A 24594-nucleotide genomic window follows, 5' to 3' on the forward strand; every position below is an offset into this window, starting at 1 on the left:
ATATATATATATATATATATATATATATGTGTGTATATATATATATATATATATATATATATATATATGTGTATATATATATATATATATATATATATATATATATATATGTGTGTATATATATATATATATATATATAGTATATATATGTGTGTATATATATATATATATATATATATTATATATATATATATATATATATATATATATATATATATATATATATATATATATCAGTATTGGTGAAATTCTAGCCGATAAATGGAGCAGATAACATGATCCAAACGAGGAGGAGGAGGAGGAGGAGGAGGGGAACTAGCGCAGCATGCCATTTTTGCTCTCATGACGTCAATATGCCACACCTGGGTAGAGCTGTGCAGTGTAGACTAGAAAGCCAATTTGGCACCAACAACAACAAACAACAACTTTAAGTCTCGCCCATATCTCTCTGGTTTTAAAGAAAAATAAAACCTTGTGATAACTGTGCATCTTATACCCCTTTTCCACTGGTCAAAAAACCCTCTTAAACCAACTAAGATCGGGCTTGTGTGCAATGGGAATGTTATCACCTCGGCTCAGCTTTGATCTAAACATAAGACCCGGGTGAACACGCAAAATTCCGGCACCCAAAATGATGACGCGTTATCAACATCCGGTGGTGGCGCATAAATGAGTAAGGAATTTGGGAAGTGGTTTTTTCAAGGACATTTTATTACTGGACACAGCGTTGGAGGCAGAGCCCCGTTTATTCCTATGACAACTGCTCAGTGGTGTTTTGAAGCCAAAAAAGCTTGACTTCCCAGCTATGAAAATACCTGGATCGCCGACCGTTTAGCACCCAGCTAACTTGAAGGGGGATAAAATAATTTAACATGCTGTGGGATTTCCTCTCGGTGAAGCAAGTGCTTACAGGATTGACTTCAAAACTCTAGTGCTGGTAATTACAGTCTCCAGTCTCCAGTGTGGCAGCAGAGCACAGGTCCGTCTAAGACAATTTACAAAATAATGGCCACCGCCTCTGCCGGCAATATTTCTTGACGCATCTGATTACACTCACGCAAGCAACAACCAAAGTTCACATCCATGTGCGGACCAGGAGAAAAGTTCAAAATTCATTCTAGGCTACAGCAGGTCAATTGAGTTTGATTTCTTGTAAATGGTTTGTTCATATTTTAATCATAATTGTCTAATTCTGTAAAACAGCATCCTTCATGGTTGCCTGTTTAGGTAGATAGGTGTTTTTAACAAGACTGGTGTCGACCGATAGAGTTTTTTCAGGACCGATATCGGTACTCGAGTAAATGTATTTAGTTATTCCACCTATGGAATTAACGGAGACCTAACATGCAGTTCTGTTATGTCTATATCTAGGTGCTGTATCGTAGGCAACTGGACTTATTTCAGTTTCTTGAAGACGTTTCATCTCTCATCCAAGAGGTTTCTTCAGTTCTAACTAACTAGGGTCTAGGGTCTAACTAGGGTGGCTTTAAAATTCTGTGTGGGAGTGTTCTTACAGAGTCGTTAGGGCCACGTGTGGGTCGTTGGTCAAACCGGCCTTCATGGGGGTTGCTAGGGCTAGGTGAGCCCAGGTGCGAAAGGCTGTTAAGCTGTCTGGGGAGGGAACTCAGTACTGCATTGTAGGTGGGTGACAAATAATGTCTTAGGCCACCTCCTCTGTTCAAAGACGGTCGTTCCAGTTTGACATAGATGGATTCTTTTACTCCTCTTTCAAACCATCTGTCTTCTCTGGCCAAAATGTTTACATTGTTGTCCTCAAAGGAATGATGTTTCTCCTTCAGATGTAAGTGGACAGCAGAGTCTTGACCTGAGGAGCTGGCCTTCCTGTGTTGTGCCATTTGTTTATGGAGAGGTTGTTTTGTCTCCCCAATGTACAAATCTGTGCAGTCCTGGCTGCATTGAACAGCATTAACTACATTACTCTGTTTATGCCTGGGTGTTTTTTTTAACAGGAAAGGTTGTGTTTTCACCAGCAGTAACTAAACATGACTCCTGAAACAGCTGAAAGTAAACAAGACAAAACAGTAAGACAATTATAATCTTTATAGTCTTTCTCTCAGGTTTCCTATACATACATGAGTTGAGTATCAATTTGAGGGGGAGATGGGGACTTATTACACATTAGCTGCAGTTATGAGACATCACCCCAGCCCGTGCCCGGCTTGGCCCTACTCTGGACCAGGTCTATCGGCAGTGCGGCTTGGCTCAACTCAGCGCAGTAAAACTGGTGATGGAAAAGTAAATCACCACAAATCAGTTTGACTCAGCGTGCCCAAACGGGCTAGTGGAAAACTAGTTTGAGGTGCACTTTGCTTCTTGGCACTCATCGCCTGTAAAAATTCAGCACACTCCTTCTCATGGTGTTTCTGCAAGTGTTTTATCAAGTTCGTGGTATTGAAGTTTCAAGCAGTGCTGCCACCCCTCGAAACAGCTGTTTTGCTTTCTTCTTCTCTTAGCTTCAAGTAAATCCACATAGCTTACACGATGAGTCTCACTCAAGCTCGCTCCAGCTATTCACGTGACACATATTGCTCTCTTTACAGCATGTCGCACACAGTTTTAGCATTTATGGGAGAGCTTAGGCTAATAAATCAGATCAGATTATACATTTTCCCCTCTCAGATATCCTAGCCAGTGATTTTGGCCAATATCGGACCAATACCAATACTGAATATCAGGTCGGCGCATCCTTAGTGAATACTTTTTATAGGCACTGGCTTGGTGAGAGGGGACAGCCCTCGGGGGATGGGCTGTGCTGTACTTCAGCAGGTGTAGTTTGAGTGTGGCTGGGTGTGGTCTGGATCTGATGGGGGTCTGTTGGGACAAGGGACTGTATGGAATTCAGTCTTGCTTGTGGACTGGGCAGTGTTTCTGTCCCTCTCCTTTAGCTCCTCTCTCAGTATAGCCAACTCAGTTCAACATTTGTCTCTGTCCTTCCTGAGGTGTTCCAGCTGTCTCTCTCTCAAATGAGTTGAAATTGTCTTGTTCTCTCTTGAATGTTGTGAGGACATCACTGACACTAGAATAATTAGGCTGCTGTTGGTCCAGCTGTTCTCTATGCTGAACCATCTCTACCTCCATCTGGGAGTACTGTTCTAACATGATGTTCAGGGCTTCAGAGTGCTTGGGTAAGGGAAGGTCGGTGTCGGCATCTGCAGGCTGCCGGTCTGAAGCAGGGAGAGATCAGGTGGGTGTGGCTCCCAGGGCTGTTGGGGTGTTAAAGAGAGTCTCTTTCTCCCTTTCAGCTCTCAGTCACATGTCAGCAAAGTCAAGCTCAAGGTTGCCTTGTATCACAGCCTTGTTTACTGTTATTGTTATAGTGATGATGTCTGAGTCATTTTCCTTGAGTATACTTATTTTCCATCCATTACACATACCTGTTCTCTTTACTGCTCAGTAATGAGTACTGATGGCAAAAAGCCAGTCATAAGGTTGATCATCATACAGCTGTTTGATAATTTGACTCATTAACACCAAAATTCACAGAATTAGATGACAGTGGAAAAACAAAGGATTCTACGAGGAGAGGAAAAGCAGCATAGTTAGCTGCACAATATGCAGGGACACATAATTATGAGGGACACATAATTAAGACATCACTGAATATGACAATCTTGAAACCATCTTAAACCTACACTGCCTCCTAATACATGTAACCTTTTAAATGTAAACAGTGTTTCCCACACGTGCCACACTTGGACAAGCCCAGGTATATCTGGCAACCCATTACAGCATTTTATACTGGTATGTGTCTTTTTTTTTTTTTTAATCTGTCAAAGAGAACGATGCCATTCATGAACGATTAACTGATGTTGGTGGACAATCTGCCCTAGCTCTTTCCGTTCCATCTACTGTCAATCACACACGCTCTGCAGACAGAGAGAGAGATGCTCACTGGTGTTACATCCCTCCTGTAAACACACTTTACGCACCAATGTCATTGTGATGCGACCTCTCCTATCTAATGTAGGCCTACTTATGCCATGTTTTGTACAAACTTGTAAGTGCACCCGGTTGTTGCTATGTCATTCAGTGAATTATGGTATTGATTAGTTACATACTAAACAAGCTTCCTCCACATGCAGCTCACCTGCCATAATGACAGCAGAATAGCAAGTGACAAAACCCTAACCACGAGGTGTGTTTTTTGGTCAACTTTATAAAAAGTAAATGACAAAGAAAGCAGATAATGCTGCTGGTAGAGAGAAAACAGAGGAAGAGGCAGCCGGTGTGTGCATTAAGCTGGACAATTAAAGCAACACAATGCAATGTACGCAAACTCTTAAAGGGATTCTGTAGAAAGTTAGTTGATTATAGGGTCTCATTCTCAGACCATAAAATACTGTGCTTGTGTTCATGCATGAGCAACCGTACCGTACCGAAGCACACCTCTTCCAACCATGCCAGGGCCAAGGAAGTGTACCTTCCTTGAGCATGGTACAGAGCGCTCACACTAGTTAAACAAACTGGACTGCACGGTACGGATTGCCTAGTGTGAGTGCGCCCTTCGAATACTTTTTCCACTAGTACTCTTTACTGAAAATCTTTTGAGCACCAACACAAAATTTAAGAAAGGTAATACATTTGTATTTTTACCATAATAACAGTATTCCTTAAAAATCTTTGGTAATAATAATGATAATTTAATAATAATTTACCTAAATAACAATTTTCAGTTTTATTTTAAAGGAAAAAGTCACAAAGTGAAGGAGCCCTTTCAGAGAAAGCATTTTTCAATGACTTCTTAAAGAGAGGCTTTCCGTGTTTCTTTGTCAAGGTGGGTTAAAATAACAGGATAAACCATAAAAGCTTTTAAAATTAGCATTGATAGCATTTCAATTACAAGTTATGATTAAGGGGACCCATAAACATATTTTTATATTAGCTGCTGCACTTGATTAAAAAAATCCAACTGACAACATTTGATGGTGATTAACTGATGAGAGAAGCTGTAATTCAGCAGCACTAAAACCTAATCTGGGCCAGGACACCAAAACGTGCCGAAACAGCCCTGCTCTGACAGTGCTGTTAGCAGCCGGCAGGAGAAATGCTCCATGTTGCGCTGCAATTTAAAAACTGAACTATGAGCAGGGCACACCTGATCCTGTGAAAATCTGCTGTTTTCACATCACAGACTGGATTCTCTATAAGAAAAAAACAGAGTCATATGAACGAGTCCAGCATGGGTTGAATGAACATCAGTAGATCCAATTTACATAGGCAACATCTCGTGTATGAAATATCTCTATCTACCCAATGCTGCATTTTCTTAAACTATTATAATCTGGTCATGGGTGATCTCGCCCGCAACTCCGCTGAGTCTCACTCCCTCCTTCTCTCCTTGGGAAGAGGGGGACAGTGCGGGCCTCACAGGTAAGGTAACAAACATGTTTGATAATAACCGTGTTTGTATTGAGGAAGTGGAAAAATAGTTGCAAAATGCAACTAAACGGTCACAGTCTGGAGCCCTGCTCCATTTTACTCCCTCTCCTTGAGGTTGCTCTCAGTCTCAAAAAGGTTGGCACCCCTGACACACACACACACACACACACACACACACACACACACACACACACACACACACACACGAAAAGTCAACCATGTTTTCACCATTTGCGGTGCAGCCCATTTGCCACTTCTTAACTTGTTTGGTACGTGACGCAATAGGTCAACTGGATGAAGGTACAGTAGCAACTAGTTGAAAGTGCATATCACTACGTACCGTCACGGAGTCGGACATACTTGTATCAATAAATTGATTCTCTACTGGTACTTGTATACTGAGACAATGGCAGTAGTCCAATTAAATGGCCTAATCGAGCTATGACCATAGCTAGACCTAAGTGTCCATGGAAACGTACTGACTAGCAGCTACTGAAAAAAACTTTTACAGTGGTCTGTTTTCTCAATCAAGTTCAAGTTTTATAAAACTTAAACTGCTAGTCTTGATTAAAAAAATGTAATTCTGATATCATACCACTTTCACACTGAATTAGTGTGTAAACAAGGGTTTGTTAAACGCAAGTAAACCCACTAATAAACGCAATTATTGGCGTTCACGTTGCCAGTGTACGAGTTTGCCTTTCTGTGTTTTTCCCTTGTGTGCCCCATTCGCCATCACCAACGCGCCAGAAAAACTGGAAAAGTAGAATGCAGCAGACTGTATACCTCATCAGAATACATCCAAAAGTCGTCAAACTTTTAAAAAGTCTTAATCAATAATATTCTGAATTAGACACATAATTTTTTTGTTTTTTTTTGATCTGATGAGTTGCACATGCACAGTACCGACGAGGCAGCTGACTAGGCTCAGACCACACAGAAGCTACGAACAACAGTAACTTTGTTAGTATCTTTAACTTCTGTCTCTCTCCCAAACTCAGCAGTGACACTGCTTGGCAGATACGGATTGAAAGATATTAGGCACATTTGAGATCAGCCAGTCCTGTGAAGAATCGATCAACAACGATCACCGCACAATGTGTGCCGGTTAGATTTGTGTCCGACTTGATCACGACATGACATCATGTACACATGACTGCAAACGCCTGGCTGTCATCCAATCTAAAAGCTGATTAGTTTAGATGTTGACTCAACTATATGATGTTTTATAGAAACATTTTATTTTTGCTGAATTGGAGAGATTTTGATGTTATTTGTATGATTTTGAAGGTTAAGGCTATTCTGTGCACAGAAAATATGCTGTGTGGCTGATGTGGATACTAAATGGCCTACATTTATAACATAAACTGCACACAAAAATTGTTGTCGTCTGTATAAACACTGGGCTAATTTCATTCGGCCTGTTGAAGTACTTAACAACACAAAAACTTCTGGTAAGTGGAATGTCAGGATTCAGATATGAAGGCCCAACAGCAGCCAACAGCCTACCTGACAGATCAATAATGGAAGTTATAGTCTTGTATTTCTCTTTTGTGTGTAACTGTTAATGTTTTCAGTTTATTTATATGGGTTGAGAGGGACACGGCTGCTCAGGTGATCTATAAACAGCAGCAAACTGATATGAAGCTGATTTACATGAGAATTTATGTGAAATAGTTTATTCATGACTGATATAACAGATTGCATGTGCAGCGTTTTAGTAGACTGTGGTGTCATAATTAAGAATAATTGAGGACAGCTTACAAACTGATGTATGTATCTGATACCATCAACAACAATCACAATCAGATCTAACAGGATGTGAGTTTCTGTGACTTCCTGTACAGACTGAAGACTGCTGGAAAGCTGTCCGACTAGATCGCAGCTTTTCGGCCCTGTCCCCTGCTGCTGCCGCCTGCTATCATCCACTTTCCAGCCAAGGCGCAGTTCATCTTGGAGGAGCCTAATAACATGTCAACGGCCTTAACTTCAATACACGTCATAGCATCGCGCCTGAATAAGGAGAGTGTATTAGCGTGTTCATATCACAGCCGGGCCGAGCCGGAGGTGAGCAATACCCGAGACTACTACATGGTTGATTGACCCTGGAGTAAATCCCGATTATATACATTCACATTGCACACATAAGCCAGATGTTAGCGGGTGTAACTGGGTTTTTTTGGCCAGTGTGAAAGGGGTATTTGTCACGTTAGCCGACCAGGCAATCATGACCCATTACACAAACACTGCAGCATCAAGTCAGGTTACTTTCAGCAACACATCAATGCATCCAAATGACTGACAGTGCGAACGATAGGTTGTAAAGTTAAATAGCTAAAAAAGCCGCTAGTTAGCTTGGTGGCTATCACATTGATTCACATGAGTACATTACGCTACCTTTTACTAGGTAGTAGTAGCTGCGCTACTTCAGGTATGTCAGATATGAATTGTAACGTTACTTCTGACAACACATCGTGACTGACGACTAGAATGACAGAAACAGACAGGAACGGACGCACGGCTAAGTTAACTATCTAGCTATTAGTTAGCTTGCATGGTCAATATGTCGCAAATGTGGTGAACAGTAACGTAAGCAAACATTGGCGTTAAAACGCACTTCGTTTTAATTGGCCCACAAACAGATTAACGTCCAAACAATGGGTTTTTGCACAAGCAGAACGGGCTATACGACTCCTGTTTGCCAAATAATCTAACTAGTTAGGCCCAGAGATAACTGCTAAGAGCAGCTAACGTTAGCTAGCATAGGTTACAACTTATCCTGTGTCGTGTTTAATGTCTGTTGACAACCAGAGGTTGACTTGTCATAACTGAAACTGATTGTGTCAGTGCTTCATAGAGGGCACCGGTGCTTACCGTGAAGCGCCGAAACCTGGAGAATCGCTCCCGAAGTGCCGTCAATTACTTTGATACTGCCACGGCTGGTAACGGCCAAGATAGCGTTGAGGGCCGGGTGGTAAGAGAGGCTTCGCAGGCCCTCCTCGTCGCAACGCAGGCAACCGTCTCTCAGTACAATCCAGTCTGAGGAGGTGGACGAGCCGGAGCCCGGCGAGGCCGCGGCCGCCATCTTTCCTTATTCTTCTCTTCCCTTCTGATGTTTGTTAGGATCCGGTGATACACGTAATACTGTTTAATCTGTAAGACTGGCTCCGAACTATCAGTCCTCTGCCACAGCCTACTCCTTCTGCGGCTTCTTCTCCTCCGTCCGTTGCCGCAGCAGTGGCTATTCACCATCAACGCTGAGGAACTTCAGGCAGGACTTTCTGTCAGTTACACGGAACTAGCGTATCTATGTCACCTCCCGCGATAACACCAGCTGTAAACGAGAACAACGGATGGACACAGTAACAAGAAATCAAAATAAGAGCTCTGCAGCAATAACAACTAACAGAAGATGCAATGTTTCTTTTATTGTGCCAAGCAGTTGTATACACAGCCTCAAGCAGTACTAAACAGTCAGTCTGAAATTTAAACATTAGCCCTGACAATAATTAGCATGTCGTAGGCTAAATGATATCAAGTTATCTATATTATACATGTTATCATTTGCATAGCCTCGATCATTTTTACTCACCTTGATTTTGCTTGTTGTGTTTACATGCGTGTTTGTTCAAATAAGAATGACACCAACATTTAAACCAACATGATGTCAGGATCTAGCAGGGTTTTCCCTACCACTTCAGCGTTTTTTCATATTGTATTTCACGTTAAGGTTGCGTGATATCTTTTTTTCACATTCCAGTTTCAGTGTCTGTTTATAAAGAATTAATCTTTATAAGCCCTGCATCTACAATTGCCAAAGTGTATGCCCGTCATTTTTCTCTTAAAAATACATTTCTAAATGTTGGACATGTCTCAGAATCAGAATCGGAATTATTTTATTAGTGCCGCAAACGGGGAAATTTGTGCGTCACAGCAGCCAAAGGACAGTAATATTACAATAACCAATAATAATAATAAAAAATACACAATATAATAAAAAGGTTAGAAATAGACTCGTATATACATACTATGTACAAATATAAACATTGTAAATTATAAACAGTGTGGCAGTGTATTGTTATTAATAAATAATAAATATGAGTATGAAAATTGCCCAGTTAGTGCAAACCAAAATCAGAAATGGGTTATGTATAGAGTTTTTATTGCACAGTGCACAAGTGAGGTCTACTAGGAGCAGTGCTGATTGTAGAGTCTGACAGCAGCGGGAAGGAAGGACCTGCGATACCTCTCCTTCACACACTTGAGGTGTATCAGTCTATCGGTGAAGGAGCTGCCCAGTGCTGTGATGGTGTCCTGCAGGGGGTGGGACTCCTTCACCAGCAGCAATGACAGCTTATCCATCATCCTGCTCTCTCCCACCCCCTGCACTGGGTCAAGAGGGCATCCCAGGATGGAGCTGGTATCAGGATAAGTGTATCAAGGCTATATAGGCTACATAGGCTATATTAATAATGTGTAAGTCAACTTGACAAGACAACTTAGAAAAGAAAAGGAAAAAAAAAAGTTTCTGTGTCCTTCTTGTCAGATGATGTCCCACCTTCCTTAGGTCATGCCAGAGACAAACCCTCCCAAGAAAAGGTCATTCTTACATAATAATGTTGATCACCCAAACAACACACTTATTACATCTGATATATATTTTTTGTGTATGGAATCATTTGTCCAACTGGCAACTGTAGTTTCCTTGTAAGTAATAATGTGGAAAGTCTAAAACATTGACGACCGTAGTGCTCATATCTTGCTGATTTAAATTCTAGAATGATGTACCATGGCTCATATTCTAGCCCCTTTCTAAGGTGCTAAGCTTGGATGTGTTCAGAAACATGTCTTTTCCAGTGTTTGACACAATTTAGCCCTCCTGGGCTCTCCCACTGTGCAAAGCAGCAGTTTTCAGCTCATGTAGTAGTTAAATCCATCATTAAGAAATGGAAGGAATATTGCACATGTGTAAATCTGCCTGGAGCAGGCCGTCCACACAAACTGAGTGACTGCGCAAGAAGGAGCTGAGTGAGGGAGGCCACCAAGACACCTATGACTACTCTGAAGGAGTTAAAAGCTTCAGCAGCTGAGATAGGAGAGTGGCAAAGAGAGAGCCACTGTTGAAGAAAGCTCGTTAAATCTCAACTAGAGTTCACCCAAAGGCATGCTGGAGACTCCAAAGTCAACTGGAAGAAGGTTCTTTGGTCTGATGAGACCAAAATGGAGCTTTTTGGCCATCAGACTAGACGCCAACACACCATCCCCACCGTGAAGCATGGTGGTGGCAGCATCATGGTGTGGGGATGCTTCTCAGCAGCAGGCCCTGGAAGCCTTGTAAAGGTAGAGGATAAAATGAATGCAGCATAATGTAGGGAAATCCTGGAGGACAACCTGATTAAGTCTGCAAGAGAACTACGACTTGGGAGAAGACTTATTATTATATTATCCAATAGAGAATTTGTGGCTGGACAGCGCCGCCCCTCCCTACACGCAGAACACGCGCTGTGCGTAGGGCCCCACGATCCATGGGGGGCCCCATTTTGCGCAAGGGGACACATTATCTGCAAATGCGCAAAGGATGCGCTGGACTCGAAAAGGGCTGTTCACATCCGATCCCTGTGCAACCTGACAGAGCTTGAGCAGTTTTGCAAAAAAAATGTGCATATTTACATTACATATTTTTAATTAATTGACATCACTTTGTAGAAATCTGTTTTCACTTTGACTACAGTGGGTTAAAAGGAACCACCAATGGAAAGAGGTGTATGGGGGGAGTTTTTGTTAATTAACCAAGTCTTTCAGCTGTTCAGCCACTTGATGCCACATGGACACATTTTCTTCTTTCACTCCGTTAACCCTAGCTGTCAACAGTTCTAAATATACATGTACAACATCTAAGAACATGAGAATCCATTGTCTAACAGTAAGGGAATGAGGAGGCCTCCATCGCAACGCAACCATCTTTCTAGCAGCAGTTAGTCCAGCTAGCACTTTGCGTCTTTTAGGTTGGGTGATTTTAAGCTTTGATAAAGCAATCAACAAGAAGAAGGGAATAGTTACTGGAATTAGTGCTGACACCAACTCAAACCATGCACCAGAACTGTGAAATCGATGGACAGTCCCACATCATATGAATGAAAGAGCCAGGAACCTTCAGACTGCATAAAGTGCACGTCATTAATCAGCCTCATGCAGTGGAGTCCAAGTGGAATTGAATATGTCCTGTGTACATAGTTAAAACTAAATTTGTTGATGATTGGGGTTGCAAGAAGCCTCAACAAAACTGACACAGCTCCAGTCAAAATCCAGGTTTAAATCAGAACAGTCATACCTCCACATCCTGTCAAGTGGTAGATTTTTATAGGAGAGCATGAGAAAGAACTGATATAATATTCACACCATACCTTGTTTTTCCCTTGCACAACAAATAATTTATACAGTGGGTGAATGGGCAGCGGTTACCATGGAACACCATATGCCTTAAGAGCTGATCTAACTTGCAAGTAGAAGAAAAGGGTGGAGTTCTGCAAAATAAAAGCAGCTCAAATGTCTTGAAAGGATGCAAACCAGTGTTGTTATATCGCACAAACAGTGTATGCCGCTATTATTAGAACTCAGTCATTCTTATATTTTTTTCCACAATCTGGCAACTACCAATACTGTTGATCGCTGGCAAAACACATACCACGTGATACCAACATTATACTTTTGGCTGACAAATCTTGGTAGAGGCTGGAACCAACCCTCAGGATTCTTACTATGACATAAACAAAACGATCCTTTTGGATTAGTCAAACATTTTAGAAAATTACTGACTCACTATCATTACAATGTTTAAGGAAAAGAGTTTTTTTTTTTTATTCTGCACCTCTATACACTTTTGTCAACGTAAAGATTTTATTAGTATGACCTGAAAAATTATTGATTCACCATCATAATAATGTTAAGGAAAAAGAGATACTCTGTGCCACTCTACAAGCTCGGTATTTTTAGTTTTTAAAAAAATGATTTTATGCATTAAAATGTTATCAATATGACCTTCAATACTATTGTCCAGGACCAGAGATGTAGAATTGTAATTGTTTCAAAAAATGTAACTATTTTGAATTATGTAACTTTCACAACATGTTGGCCCCCTGCAGGTAAAATGGGTAAACCCTTAGGGCCTTTCTCAAACCCAAGAATGCAAAGAATGGACTTGTGTTATTGGGGAGAATGTTCTTGCAAGATCACAAGCACATAGAACGCTGTTGACAGTTTGAGACAATGCGCTCTTGCTGATACTGCTAGCTAATATCGCTACCAGAGGCCACCAGCAGTGCTCAAAAATCAATAACGTTTATTTATCACATGCAATCATATAAAGTAAAATTAGTTAATGTGATCACAAATATTAACAAACAAACTGCTTTCATACTGCTTGTTATTTATTTTGAATATTACATCAGGGTTACATTACATACACTGTAACAAATTTCTGTAAAAATTAACGGCCAAATTCTGACACTAACACACTGTTTCCTTTTAAAACATTAACGAACTGTTTGAAACAATCCATTCTGGGCAATGTTTCCCATAAAATACTGTATCATACTGTAAATAGTTGATGAAGGTTCTCAGTCATCCAGGTCATGGTAGTTCTAAGTGCTGTATCGTAGGCAACTGGACTTGTTTCAGTTTCTTGAAGATGTTTCACCTCTCATCCAAGAGGCTTCTTCAGTTCTAACTAACTGGAGGGGAGCTGCAGGCTTTTAAACTCTGCTTGGGAGGGTTCTTACAGAGTCGTCAAGGACACGTGTGAGCTCTGAGTTTCAGAGTTGTTAGGGCCACTTGTGGGTCATTGACCCAACCAGCCTTCATGTGGGTTGCTAAGGCTAGGTGAGCTCAGGTGTGAATGGTCGTTAAGCTGTCTGGGGAGGGAACTCAGTACTGCATCGTAGGTGGGTGATAAGTAATGTCGTAGGCCACCTCCTCTGTTCAAAGACGGTCATTCCAGTTTGACATAGATGGATTCTTTTACTCCTCTTTCAAACCATCTGTCTTCTCTGGCCAAGATGTTTTTCATTGTTGTCCTCAAAGGAATGATGTTTCTCCTTTAGATGTAAGTGCAGAGCAGAGTCTTGACCTGAGGAGTTGGCTCTCTCTTAAAGCTGGGGTTGGTATTTCTGATCAGAAGCATTTTTTATTATATTTGTATAAAATCTCTTAACATTCAGACAGCAATCAAAATATCAAATGCGTTGGGGAAAAAAGGAAAATAATCCATGGTCTGTGGCAGCGTCAGGGCTGTAATAACTTCATCCAATCAATTTTAGCAGCCTGAAGATATTGTATGGACAGCCTACCTGTCTATCAATCTGTCCTTACCTGCCCACCCTGTGCTGACTCCATCACTCCCCATCACTCATTGCGGGGACGGCCTTTCATTCCGAAACACCTCCATTGCAAAACCCCTCCATTCCGAAACACCCCCACTCCGAAACACAGCTGTTCCGAATCCGACTTTCAAGTTCCAATTACTTCCCAATAGGGTTAGGGTTAGGGTTAGGGTCAGGGGTTCCCCAATAGCCTTTTCGGAATAGCGGGGTCTTTAGAAAAAATGGGAAACCCCGCCATTACGAAGAATGGAAGTCTATTTTCGGAACAGCAGGGTTTCGGAAAGGCGGAGTGTAACCACTCATTGCGTATGACCAGCGTCTATTCACTGCACTGCTGGAGCTGTGGCAGAGTTAGCTCATTATTTACAGAAAAGAATGGCAGAGAAAGTGCAGACACACTTTCCATTACCAGCTGTACCTACAGCAGCTAGCACTGCCAAACAGAGCAAGGAAAGGAAGACCAAACTGGAGAAGGCTACAAACAAAAACAAGTTGGATAGCTCAACGGGAGTCAACATTGGAGTGGCTGTTCAACGAGGGAGACAACTGATAGAGTCGAAGGCCTGAAAACGGACGCCATGTTAGCTGTGTCATCGTTAGCATTGTCAGCTTGTAGCTAACGTTAGCTAGCTAGCTATGATAGACTACTGCTGTATGACACATATTTACATGTAATGTTACCGTTTACACGCAGGCCAACATTTACATGTACTGTGGATCTAATCCATACAGCAGTGTTCACACATGCACTGCTACCCTGGGCTGTTTGGACATTAGCCAGACGAGCTGTATGTGAGGGGCGGGCTAATTCTTGTGTGCTACACCTGTGAAAGGCCAAGTCCACTGTTTGGAGGTCATGGGAAGATTGCATATATCTGTGAATATAGTTTGTATTGTATTTGTAAGCAGATGTCGTTAGATGGTGTTCATTCATATAGCCTTTGAACTGGACGTTTTAAAAATGTGCTGATGTTGCCTATTTCTGTGTTCTATAGTTATGAGAGGGACACATCAACTTCCACACCTTCTAAGAGTCAGTTATTTTCTTCATCTTATCTATTCATGCTTTTGACCAGCCCTTTATCTTTCTTAACATTTTTGTACTTACTGTGTTTATTGTTATGCACTGTCGTGGCAACTGAAAATCAGTCGCTTGTCTAGTGCAGATGAGTCAGTCAATATATGGACACAATATTTCTTTTGTAGAAGTTCTTTTTTGCTTTCAAGCAAGAGTCACTCATCAGCACCAAAATTAATTCAAATTGTGAAAAACTACTTGGCAAGAAATGTGATTCTAATTAGGGTACTTGTGTGTCCAAGTTACATGTCTGGTCGATATTCTGTACAAACACAAATAGTTGTAGGTGGTGTTTACCAGAAAAAAGCAGCAGAAATGTTCTACTTTAGATACCTGCTGATGTGCAATGAGTATGTCACCTGTCGCCCTCCCTTGTCCTTGTCCTCTGCCTCCACTTCCTTGGACACTGCTGGTTGCACTGCTGTCGTCCTCTCTGACCTGATGATGTGCTTCGCTCTGGCGTGTCCTGTCATCAAGACGACTAACTTTATGTTTTCTACAGGAGTCTCCTACATCTCCTCTCTGAAACACACACACACACACACAAACACACACACACACACACACACACACACACACACACACACACACTTTGCTTTAGTCTAAGCAGGAGTCTCCGACATATCTCTGAAGTGCGTGCACGCACACACACACACACACACACACACACACACACACACACACACACACACACACACACACACACAGATCTTTAGTCTAAGCATCAAATAACATCCAGACTTACTTGTAGAGTTTTTATTAAAGTTTTTATATATATACATTTATACTTATAGCCTACATTTAAGTATTGCACTTAATTACAATTTTGAGGTACTTGAACTTAAGTATTTCCATTTTATGCTACTTTATATTACATGCCACTACAATTCAGAGACAAATACTGTACTTTTTATTCCACTGCATTTATTTGAGAACTACACTAAATTTCAATTCCTGGTTGCTATCAACTTAATAACTCAACTTAGATTCAGTCTTGTGTTTGAAAAAAAAAATAGTAATCTAAGACTTCAGAGTAATGTGCCATTTAGCCCATCTATTGTTATTTCCCTGTACACATGGCTAAAGGTTTTACAGGACCTGCAACGGGTTGTGTTTGGATCCAATTGCAGCACACAGGATACCAGGAATAGCTGGTAATGACTTCATTGCCAAAATCAGCAGGTACAAGGCAAGGCAGGTAATAAGCACACAGCAGTCCAATACTCCAGTAAAGTCTCTTTACGACGTCAGTGGCAGACCGGCTCATACAGCAGGCCGAACCAGGTTGGGAAACGGGTGAATGAGCTGTGACACACAATTCAATGTCAGGCAACGGTACCATGTAGGCAGGCAGGCGTAGTCATGAAGGCAGAGGATCGGAAAGTCAGCAGGTGGGTCTTCACAGGACTCACACACAAGGGCAAATGTGGCGTGACAGTGAAAATCTCTATACCAAAGGAAATCATAGGTGAGCAAACAGAAACACTCACACTGTAGTGTTGTCGTAGCATGGTAACGCCAAGCAGCCACTGGAAAAACAGAAACCAAAGATGCAGAAGAAATCCTCGGCCTCGGCCTCAAGAAGTGCTGCTGCAGGAACTGGGTCCGTTGATAACCAGGATGACAAGTGAGCTTAGAAGAGTGCCCCCACTGGAGAACTTGAGACCTGACAGAATCAGGGACAAAGAGGCAGTTAGCGGGACAGGTACTGTAGTGTAATATAACCATATAACCATAAGTAAGTAGTTAGTGGTTAATGACAACTGGTAACAAGTACTGAGATATTAAAGAATCTAATAAAAATGTGAATGAATCATAAATGAATGGTTAAAACACGCATTGCTCTGCACTAGTTGATTGAACATGCACCTATTGATTGAATTGATGATTAAACTACTGAATTGTGTTAACTTGGAGTGAAATATAACCACAAATGTAAGAGTGAAATCATGTAACTAAATATACCACACTTTTTATTATTGTTGTTTAAAGAGATGCAGTCAGTAGGGCAGTAGAACATATCATGGAGGAGAGAAAAAAACGTCTCACAGCCACAGCACAGGGGAGGCAAGGCCACGACGTGGCAACACAGTAGATAAGATGTGCAGGGGAAGTCCAGGATAAGCAGCTGCAAAGGGACATCAAAGCGGATGCCCGGTGTGGAGGTTGTGTCGACAAAGGTTGGCATGGGTGGGCACATGTTTAGCCTCATGCAGGAAAATACCTGAGTCGGCAAAATTTGATACATAAACAAAAGAAAGAGCAAGGATTGGGGAGTATATTTTGTATTGAGAATTTGGGTCTTATCTGAGGAACTTTTGTCTGTGAGATCTCATGTTTTAATTGTCGATAATTAAACATTACTGCACTCAGCTTTGTAGGACTCCTGGAGATTATTTCCTTTTTATTGGTGACTTTTTGAAAAAACCTTTTTGGACAACCAAAGAATAAGAAATCGAGACACAACAGTACCTGGGTCAGGTTGAGTGCCTCCTTAACAATAGCCTCAATTTCCCAGATGGCTCTGCTGACGATGCAAGAAGGGGGCAGTTTCAGATTCTGCTAACACTGAATCAGGGAAATACTGGCGAGAGAGAGCATCAAGTTTAACATTGCAGGATCCAGGGCGGTAAGAGAGGGTGAAGGGGCCGGCAGGCTTGTCAGGCTTGTTTAGCTGACTGTAGGTAGGAGAGGTTCTTGTTGTCCATCCAAATGAGGAAAGGTACATCTGAACCTTTGCCTCCATTCCCGCAGAGCCAGAACCACAGCCAGCTACTCCCGATTGCCCACGTCATAGTTGTGCTCAGCAGTGAAGAGGCGTCTGGAAATAAAAAGGCACAGGGATGAAGCTTTTGAGTGTCAGGGTTGTGTTGGGAGAGGACAGCACCCACACCAGAGTCAGAGGTGTCTACCTCCACCACAAACTGTCACGTAAAGTCAGGATGCGTGAGCAGTGGAGCACTAGTGAATAATTCTTTCAACTTGAGAAAGGCTCCCTGAGCTTCAGATGTCCAAACAAAGGGAGAACTTGTGGAAGGGTAAGAGGGGCTGCAATCTTGCTGTAGTCTCGAATAAATCTTGTATAGAAATTGACAAAGCCCAGGGAGTGTTGTAGCTGCTTATTAGAGGTTGGAGTTGGCCGCTCAGCCAACAATAGATCTTTGCTGAAAGCCTTTACCAAGTCATAGGCGGGAAGCACAGGATATGTCAGGTGGCACTGGAGAGGAAATGACAAGAGTGTTACTGGCAGGGATGGCCGAATAAAGGCAATGTGAGTGGCAGGAAACGCTCCAGCTGGAGATGGTGGAAGTGACCCAATCAATGTGTGGATTATGTAACTTCAGCCAGGGGAGACCGAGGGAATAACAAAAGCTGAATCTGTTCACAATGATTCCTGGAGATAACCAAGGTAATTGGAACAGTTAAAAGATGAATTATTTCACCCACCCACACCCCATCTCCTATTAATAGAATGATAGTTGTTATGACCTGTCCTGTCTGATCAGAGGACTGAGATCTGCGCACCACATTACACACACAAAGACCCCCAACACCGTTCTCGTCCTCCAGTTAAATAGAGCATTTTGCTCAAATACAGTCAAATGGAGTTGTCATTATCTTTATTGATTATGAAACTTATCACGTTCGTACAATAAAATTAACACGTCATAATGTGAAACTTATCACCATTGTACAATAAACTTATCATGTTCGTACAATACGTTTTCATGTTATGTACGTAAGTGTTTTTTGTTTTTCTTATGTGGCAGCAAAAGCTTTCGTATTTAACAGAAGCTTTGTTTGCACAGAAATTAACAATCAGGTTATGAGGAGGGGCATCACATCCCTACATGTCCAATGAGAGATAAAAATGTGAGAATGAAGGAAGTGTTTGTCATCCGCTTCAAAGATATTTTAACTAGAGGTCGACCGATAAGGACCTCTTACAAACTTTTGTTATCTCGATAGGTGCGGCTCGATAGGTGCCGATGGCTGCGCAGCCTCCACCGACCACGCGGGGGAGTACATCACCATTTTGCATGGAGGATACGCTGAGTCAGTCATCATCATTTGAGGGCCACTTCTGCTGAAAATATCTAAATCCTCTTAGTGTCCCTCTCCCTCTTAATCTAAAGTAAACAAATTGACACAGACAGGTAACTGCTGTACGTTAACGTTAGATATACAGCAGCCATACCTGCGTTACATACTTTAATTAATGTCACGTTTTTCAAGGTAGATGAAGAGACTAACGTTACATCAGAGGTATTTTTTTCATAAAGTAATTCTCCACTCCATGAAATACCTTCCATGCATCACTCCGGCGACAGAGTTAGAAAAAATGGGCTTATGTTAAATCTTTGTGGTCCCAGGGTAACGTTAGACATTGGAACAGCTGATTTTACCGGAGGCTGACAAGTGTGGCATTCAAGTCCTATCTAGTCTCTCATAGCCAGACCTCTCTCATCTGATCCGTTTTCAGTTTATCTAGTCTTGGATATATAATGCAACATCACCTTGTCCATGATAGGGACAGGGCACTGAAGACAACCAGGCAGGCAGGAACAGAAACCATTCTGTTAATGTTACGTTACTTCATACTGTACTAGCAATGTGAAGTTCTCTCTTTCAAATAATCCAGTAACGTAACTGTCCATCCATTCATGAAATGAAATCGCACACTTTAGGATCCTCCTTTACCTGGGAATATGCACAAACATTAATGGTTTATAAGAGTGGCATTTAACAATGTTATGTTATGTGCAACAGAAGTAATCCTGGCCAGTTGAGCCACAGAACAGCGCGTCGTCCATTGTAAACAGAACAGATTCCAAGGATGTAATCCACTAAATCACACCGATCAGGCATAACATTATGACCACCTGCCTAATATTGTGAAGGTTCCCCTTGTGAAACCAAAACAGCTCTGATCTGTCAAGACATGGACTTAAGACCTCTGAGGGTGTCCTGTGGTGTCTGGCACCAGGGCGTTTTATAATGGATCCTCTGGGTCCTGTATGTTGGGGGGTGGGGCCTCCATGGAGCAGACCTGCTCCAGCATGTCTTACAGAAGCTCGATCAGATTGGGATCTGGGGAATTTGGAGGCCCGGTCAATTGGGCCCTTTATTGTGTTCCTCGAGCTGTTCCTGAGCAGTGTTTGCAGTGTGTCAGGGCACATTGTCCTGCTGGGGGGCCACTGCCATCGGGTAGTCTACAGCTGAGGAGAGATATGACAGGAGGAATCACTGCAGAATTACACAGAGACGAATGAAGCTACGGGTGGTGTTGCCAGTTGGATGGAGAGCCAATTGAGCTAGGCGTTGATTAGAGTTATGTTAAAACTGAGGCCATAAAGAGAGTCCATTACTTCACGGAGCATTAATTTGTGTTTGCCAACTAGGCCCCTTGTGCGGTGAGGGCTTGATGGAGGGTGGCTGGGTCCATTCCGTGGCCAGAATGTTCTATTACAGATGGGAGGTTGGTTGGGTTGTACTGGCTCTGGAAACGAAAAATAGGATACAGGAGTAAACTTAATGGTTTAACTAGAGAAACGCGTAAGAATTTTGCGAGAGGTTCAGTCATAGATACCACTTGGATAAGCGTAAACAATCTGGCAGCAAGTGGAGAGAAGACCGGTGTTCTTATGCTGAGGCTGATGAGTAGATGAGCTGCAGGTGTGTGAGGAACAGGAGCTCCAGCCAACAGGAAAACCACGTCCAGCCTCTGACAAAACACCTCAAGCACAGACACAAAAACACAGGAAAAACACTACACAAAATCCATGATTATCACACACTTTGCTGTAATACTTATGGTACTAAAGAGTTTTGCCACCCTCATACAGGTTAAAATATAACATACAAACAAAGCATAATCTGAAATTGAGAATAGTGGAACATAAAGCAGCCATCATAAATTAGATTTAATTCATAGGGATTGAGAGAGACACTCCTAACCCTCATTATTAAAAGGGAAGCATATTGGATATAAACACATAACTGCCACATGGGCTAAATGAGACGTTAGATTTAAGTCCATTCTTGTAGTGTGTATTTGTAAGTCTTACCTACATTGTCTCTGTACATACTTGTGACATATGTACAGTAAGTAGAGTTGAATCACTAACCCCCTCCTGACACAGCCTCTTGCCTTCTCCTCCCTTATTAATTATGCAAGTTTATGATTTCCTTATTTTTCAACTTTTTACTATGAATTAGATTGAACTTTATTATGAGGCTATTTTTGCACTATGTACCCTGATATCTTTGATATTTATGATATTTGCTGGCATTGTATAGATCCTGACTTTTGTAGTGTAGCGAGATGTATTACCGTCTCCTATTTTTTTTTTCTACCAGTTACGCATTTTATGAGAAATGTATGTACTTTTGTACTGTTATATATTTATATCCTATGCAACTGTATACATTCTGTGCCAACAGTAGTTGTCTGCAGTACAGTACTCATTATCTTATACAAAATGGTAATGTAAGTTTATAGTTTTGTACAGTGGGATTGTCGTGGCTATTGCCTATTATTGCTGATTTTTGTATTGGGGAATGTGACCTTGTTGGATTCTCTGCTGATCAGCACCTGATTACTTAAAGAAATACCTGTTGGCAAGTAAGTACAGAGCAACTCTGATGAAGCTACATGTGAAATGCGTAGTTCGCTCCTTCTTGTTTTTAATGTAACTGATAAATGTGCACTCTATAGTTTTGTGTAAGAAATGTTAATGAGCAGAAAAAGATCTTCATTGGCTGATTTTTTTTCTGTCTAAACAAACTAAATACACACACTTTCTTTGTTTGCATGACTACTGAATAAACAAACTGACCTTAAAGGACAACAAAATTTATACTGTTGATGAAGGTTCTCAGTCATCCGGGTCATGGTAATTATGAGTGCTGTATCGTGTACACGACATTACTTATCAGGTCAAGACTCTGCTGTCCACTTACATCTGAAGGAGAAACATCATTCCTTTGAGGACAACAATGTAAACATCTTGGCCAGAGAAGACAGATGGTTTGAAAGAGGAGTAAAAGAATCCATCTTTGTCAAACTGGAACGACCGTCTTTGAACAGAGGAGGTGGCCTAAGACATTATTTGTCACCCACCTACTATGCAGTACTGAGTTCCCTCCCCAGACAGCTTAACCATTCACACCTGGGCTCACCTAGCTTTAGCAACCTACATGAAGGCCGGTTGGGTCAACGACCCACAAGTGGCCCTAATGGCTCTGAAACTTACAGCTCACATGTGTCCTTAACGACTCTGTGTGGACACTCCCACACAGCGTTCAGAAGCCTGCAACTCCCCTCCAGTTAGTTAGAACTGAAGAAGCCTCTTGGATGAGAGGTGAACATCTTCAAGTCCAGTTGCCTATGATACAGCACTTACAATTTATACTGTTTTACTTTGTTTATATGTGGCGAAACCTGCCACCTTTCTAGCTTCAAATAGCTTCAAACAGTTCTGGGACCTTATTTTCCTCTGAGAACAGCTTGTTTATTCACTTATGGAAAAAATTAATAATTCGGAGTTTGAATTTAGTCCCCAGAACTACTACTACATTGAATATATACATGGCGAAAGGCTTCAGAGGACCACTGAAGAAGCACGTCAATAATCAAGGTAAAGCTAAAGTCCTAATGTTGTGCTTGTTGTACTAAAGTATGTGTACTGATTAGTGCCATGCCACACACATTCCTAAACAGTAGATGGCAGTGTGCGCCTGTCAAGTTGCTTACCTATTTGTAGGAAAAATTTATTTTTGAGTCTCATTCCCAACTTGTCAAATACTGACGCTTTGGGCTGGTAGGGCAGGATGGTCACCAGCCCAAAGCATCAGTATTTGACAAGTCGGGATGCCCTCACCGTCTCCGACGGAAACAGGAACATAAACATTCAATGGATATTTTTTAATTTAATTTTACTGTATTTATTATTTTTTACACATTTCTATTTCTTATTCTCTCCATATATCATAATTAATATTATGAAACATATTTTATTTAATTCTATTTTATTCAATTTTATTTATCTTATTGTTCATACAGAATACACTCTATTCGATAGTTTTTTTCATAATTTCTGTGTGCCGTTACATTGCTACTCTTGGACGTAGCAACTGTAACATGACCAAATTTCTCCACTTGGATCATTAATTTATTTATTTTTAAAAAATTTTTAGTATACTATTTTAATCCCACAAGGGGAAATTCTTTTTAAAGCAGGCTGGTTCTGATTCTAATTTAATAGTAGTCTTCTGTGACGAAAATTATTAATTGAATAATTAAAGGCAGTGCCACCCTTCTTTAATCACATTTTTTTGTCAGATATTTTTTCGTTCACCAGATAGGACAATCGGATTATTCTGCTATAGATAACAAGAAGCTTAATAATAGCCTATGGCCAGGAATTTAAAGGTTTCATTAAAACATCTTAAAAAGAAACCCGACATCATATGTGTTTAAGAACTTTGGCTTAAGCCAACTTTAGACTTTGTCATTAAAGGTTATGATAGCATTGCAGAGACAGAGGAGAGGGCAACGGGGGAGGGTGTGTCATATTTTTAAAAACAAAGATTGCAATATAGAGTTTGGGACAAAAGGAACATAGTTAGAATAATTAGTAATTGAAATGTGGGCAAGAGAAGGAAATGTCAAAATGGTTAACTTTTATAATCCATGTAAGAGGCTTTCAGAAGAGCTAATGGATGAACTGACAATGTTTAACAATGACAGTGGAATGGTGATTGAAGAGTTTATGGAGAGTAAAAATCTGTGTCTAAATGATGGAGGTGGTGCAAGAATCAATATTAGAACGGGCACAAAATCTGCCATAGATCTCACACTAGTGTCAGACTCATCAGCAGGTGTTTGCTCATGGGAAGTTGTGAGAGGAACGACTATAGGAAGTAATCACTATCCTATAGTAATTGAAGTAGGCTTGAGTTTGGAGGAACATGATCCAGGAGGACTGCAGAAATGGTCCAGTAATCCTGACTGGGAGAAATGTAACTTCATTAGTGATCAATAAATGCAAATAATTGATGTTAATACAGATGTTGATAATCTGAATATTTCTATTTGTAGAGCTACTCTCGATGCCGAAAAACAGTCGATACAGTGGAAGGGATGTAAACACGAAAAGAGGATTGCACCATGGTGGACAAAGAAATGTTATCAAGCAATTAAGCCTTGAAATGAAGCTTTTAGAATGTTAAAAAGGAACCACAGTTTCCAGAATCTGATCAAATATGAAAGCTTACCTCATAATAAACAGCAGAGAAACACTTTTGGATGTATTTTAACTCCTTGGGAAGAGAGACAAAAATTGATAACTCAATAGTTGGCTATTTAAAGTGGGAAACAATGGCACAGGCAGATGTGAATACTGTGGGCAAGAAGAAACAGTACAGCATGCAGTGGTTCACTGTCTGAGATACAGTATGAGGAAGATAGAAACCTCAGGGAAATAAAAGTACACTTTAACCTCATAGACATTCTACAACATTCTCAAGTCAAGTGTTATCAGATCCTGTTTCAGTACCTCGGAGAAACCAACAACATTGAAAGGATATAGCTTTTCTTTTTCTTTTTTGAATATTCCACCTACTAACTAGACCCTCTGATCACGCTCAGAACCAGTTGGGGGCGGTAATGCGCCAATTCGTTGCTTGCCAACCTCCAATGAAGCTCAAAAACGAAGAAGAGAAGCTACATGTCCT

The 24594-nt window shown here is 41.2% G+C and overlaps 1 protein-coding gene across 1 annotated transcript in view; it reads right to left on the bottom strand.

The window, feature by feature from the left end:
- Positions 1 to 10900, bottom strand: part of LOC141009601 (uncharacterized) — a 205646-nt gene extending 194746 nt beyond the window's left edge. Inside the window, exon 1 of the mRNA XM_073482275.1 lies at positions 10871 to 10900. The gene's annotated coding sequence lies outside the window, so the exon portion shown is untranslated. The remainder of the gene's footprint in view (positions 1 to 10870) is intronic.
- Positions 10901 to 24594: the final 13694 nt, after the last annotated feature.

The sequence above is a fragment of the Pagrus major genome, chromosome 15 (assembly GCF_040436345.1).
Source record: "Pagrus major chromosome 15, Pma_NU_1.0".
Classification (NCBI taxonomy): Eukaryota; Metazoa; Chordata; class Actinopteri; order Spariformes; family Sparidae; genus Pagrus; species Pagrus major.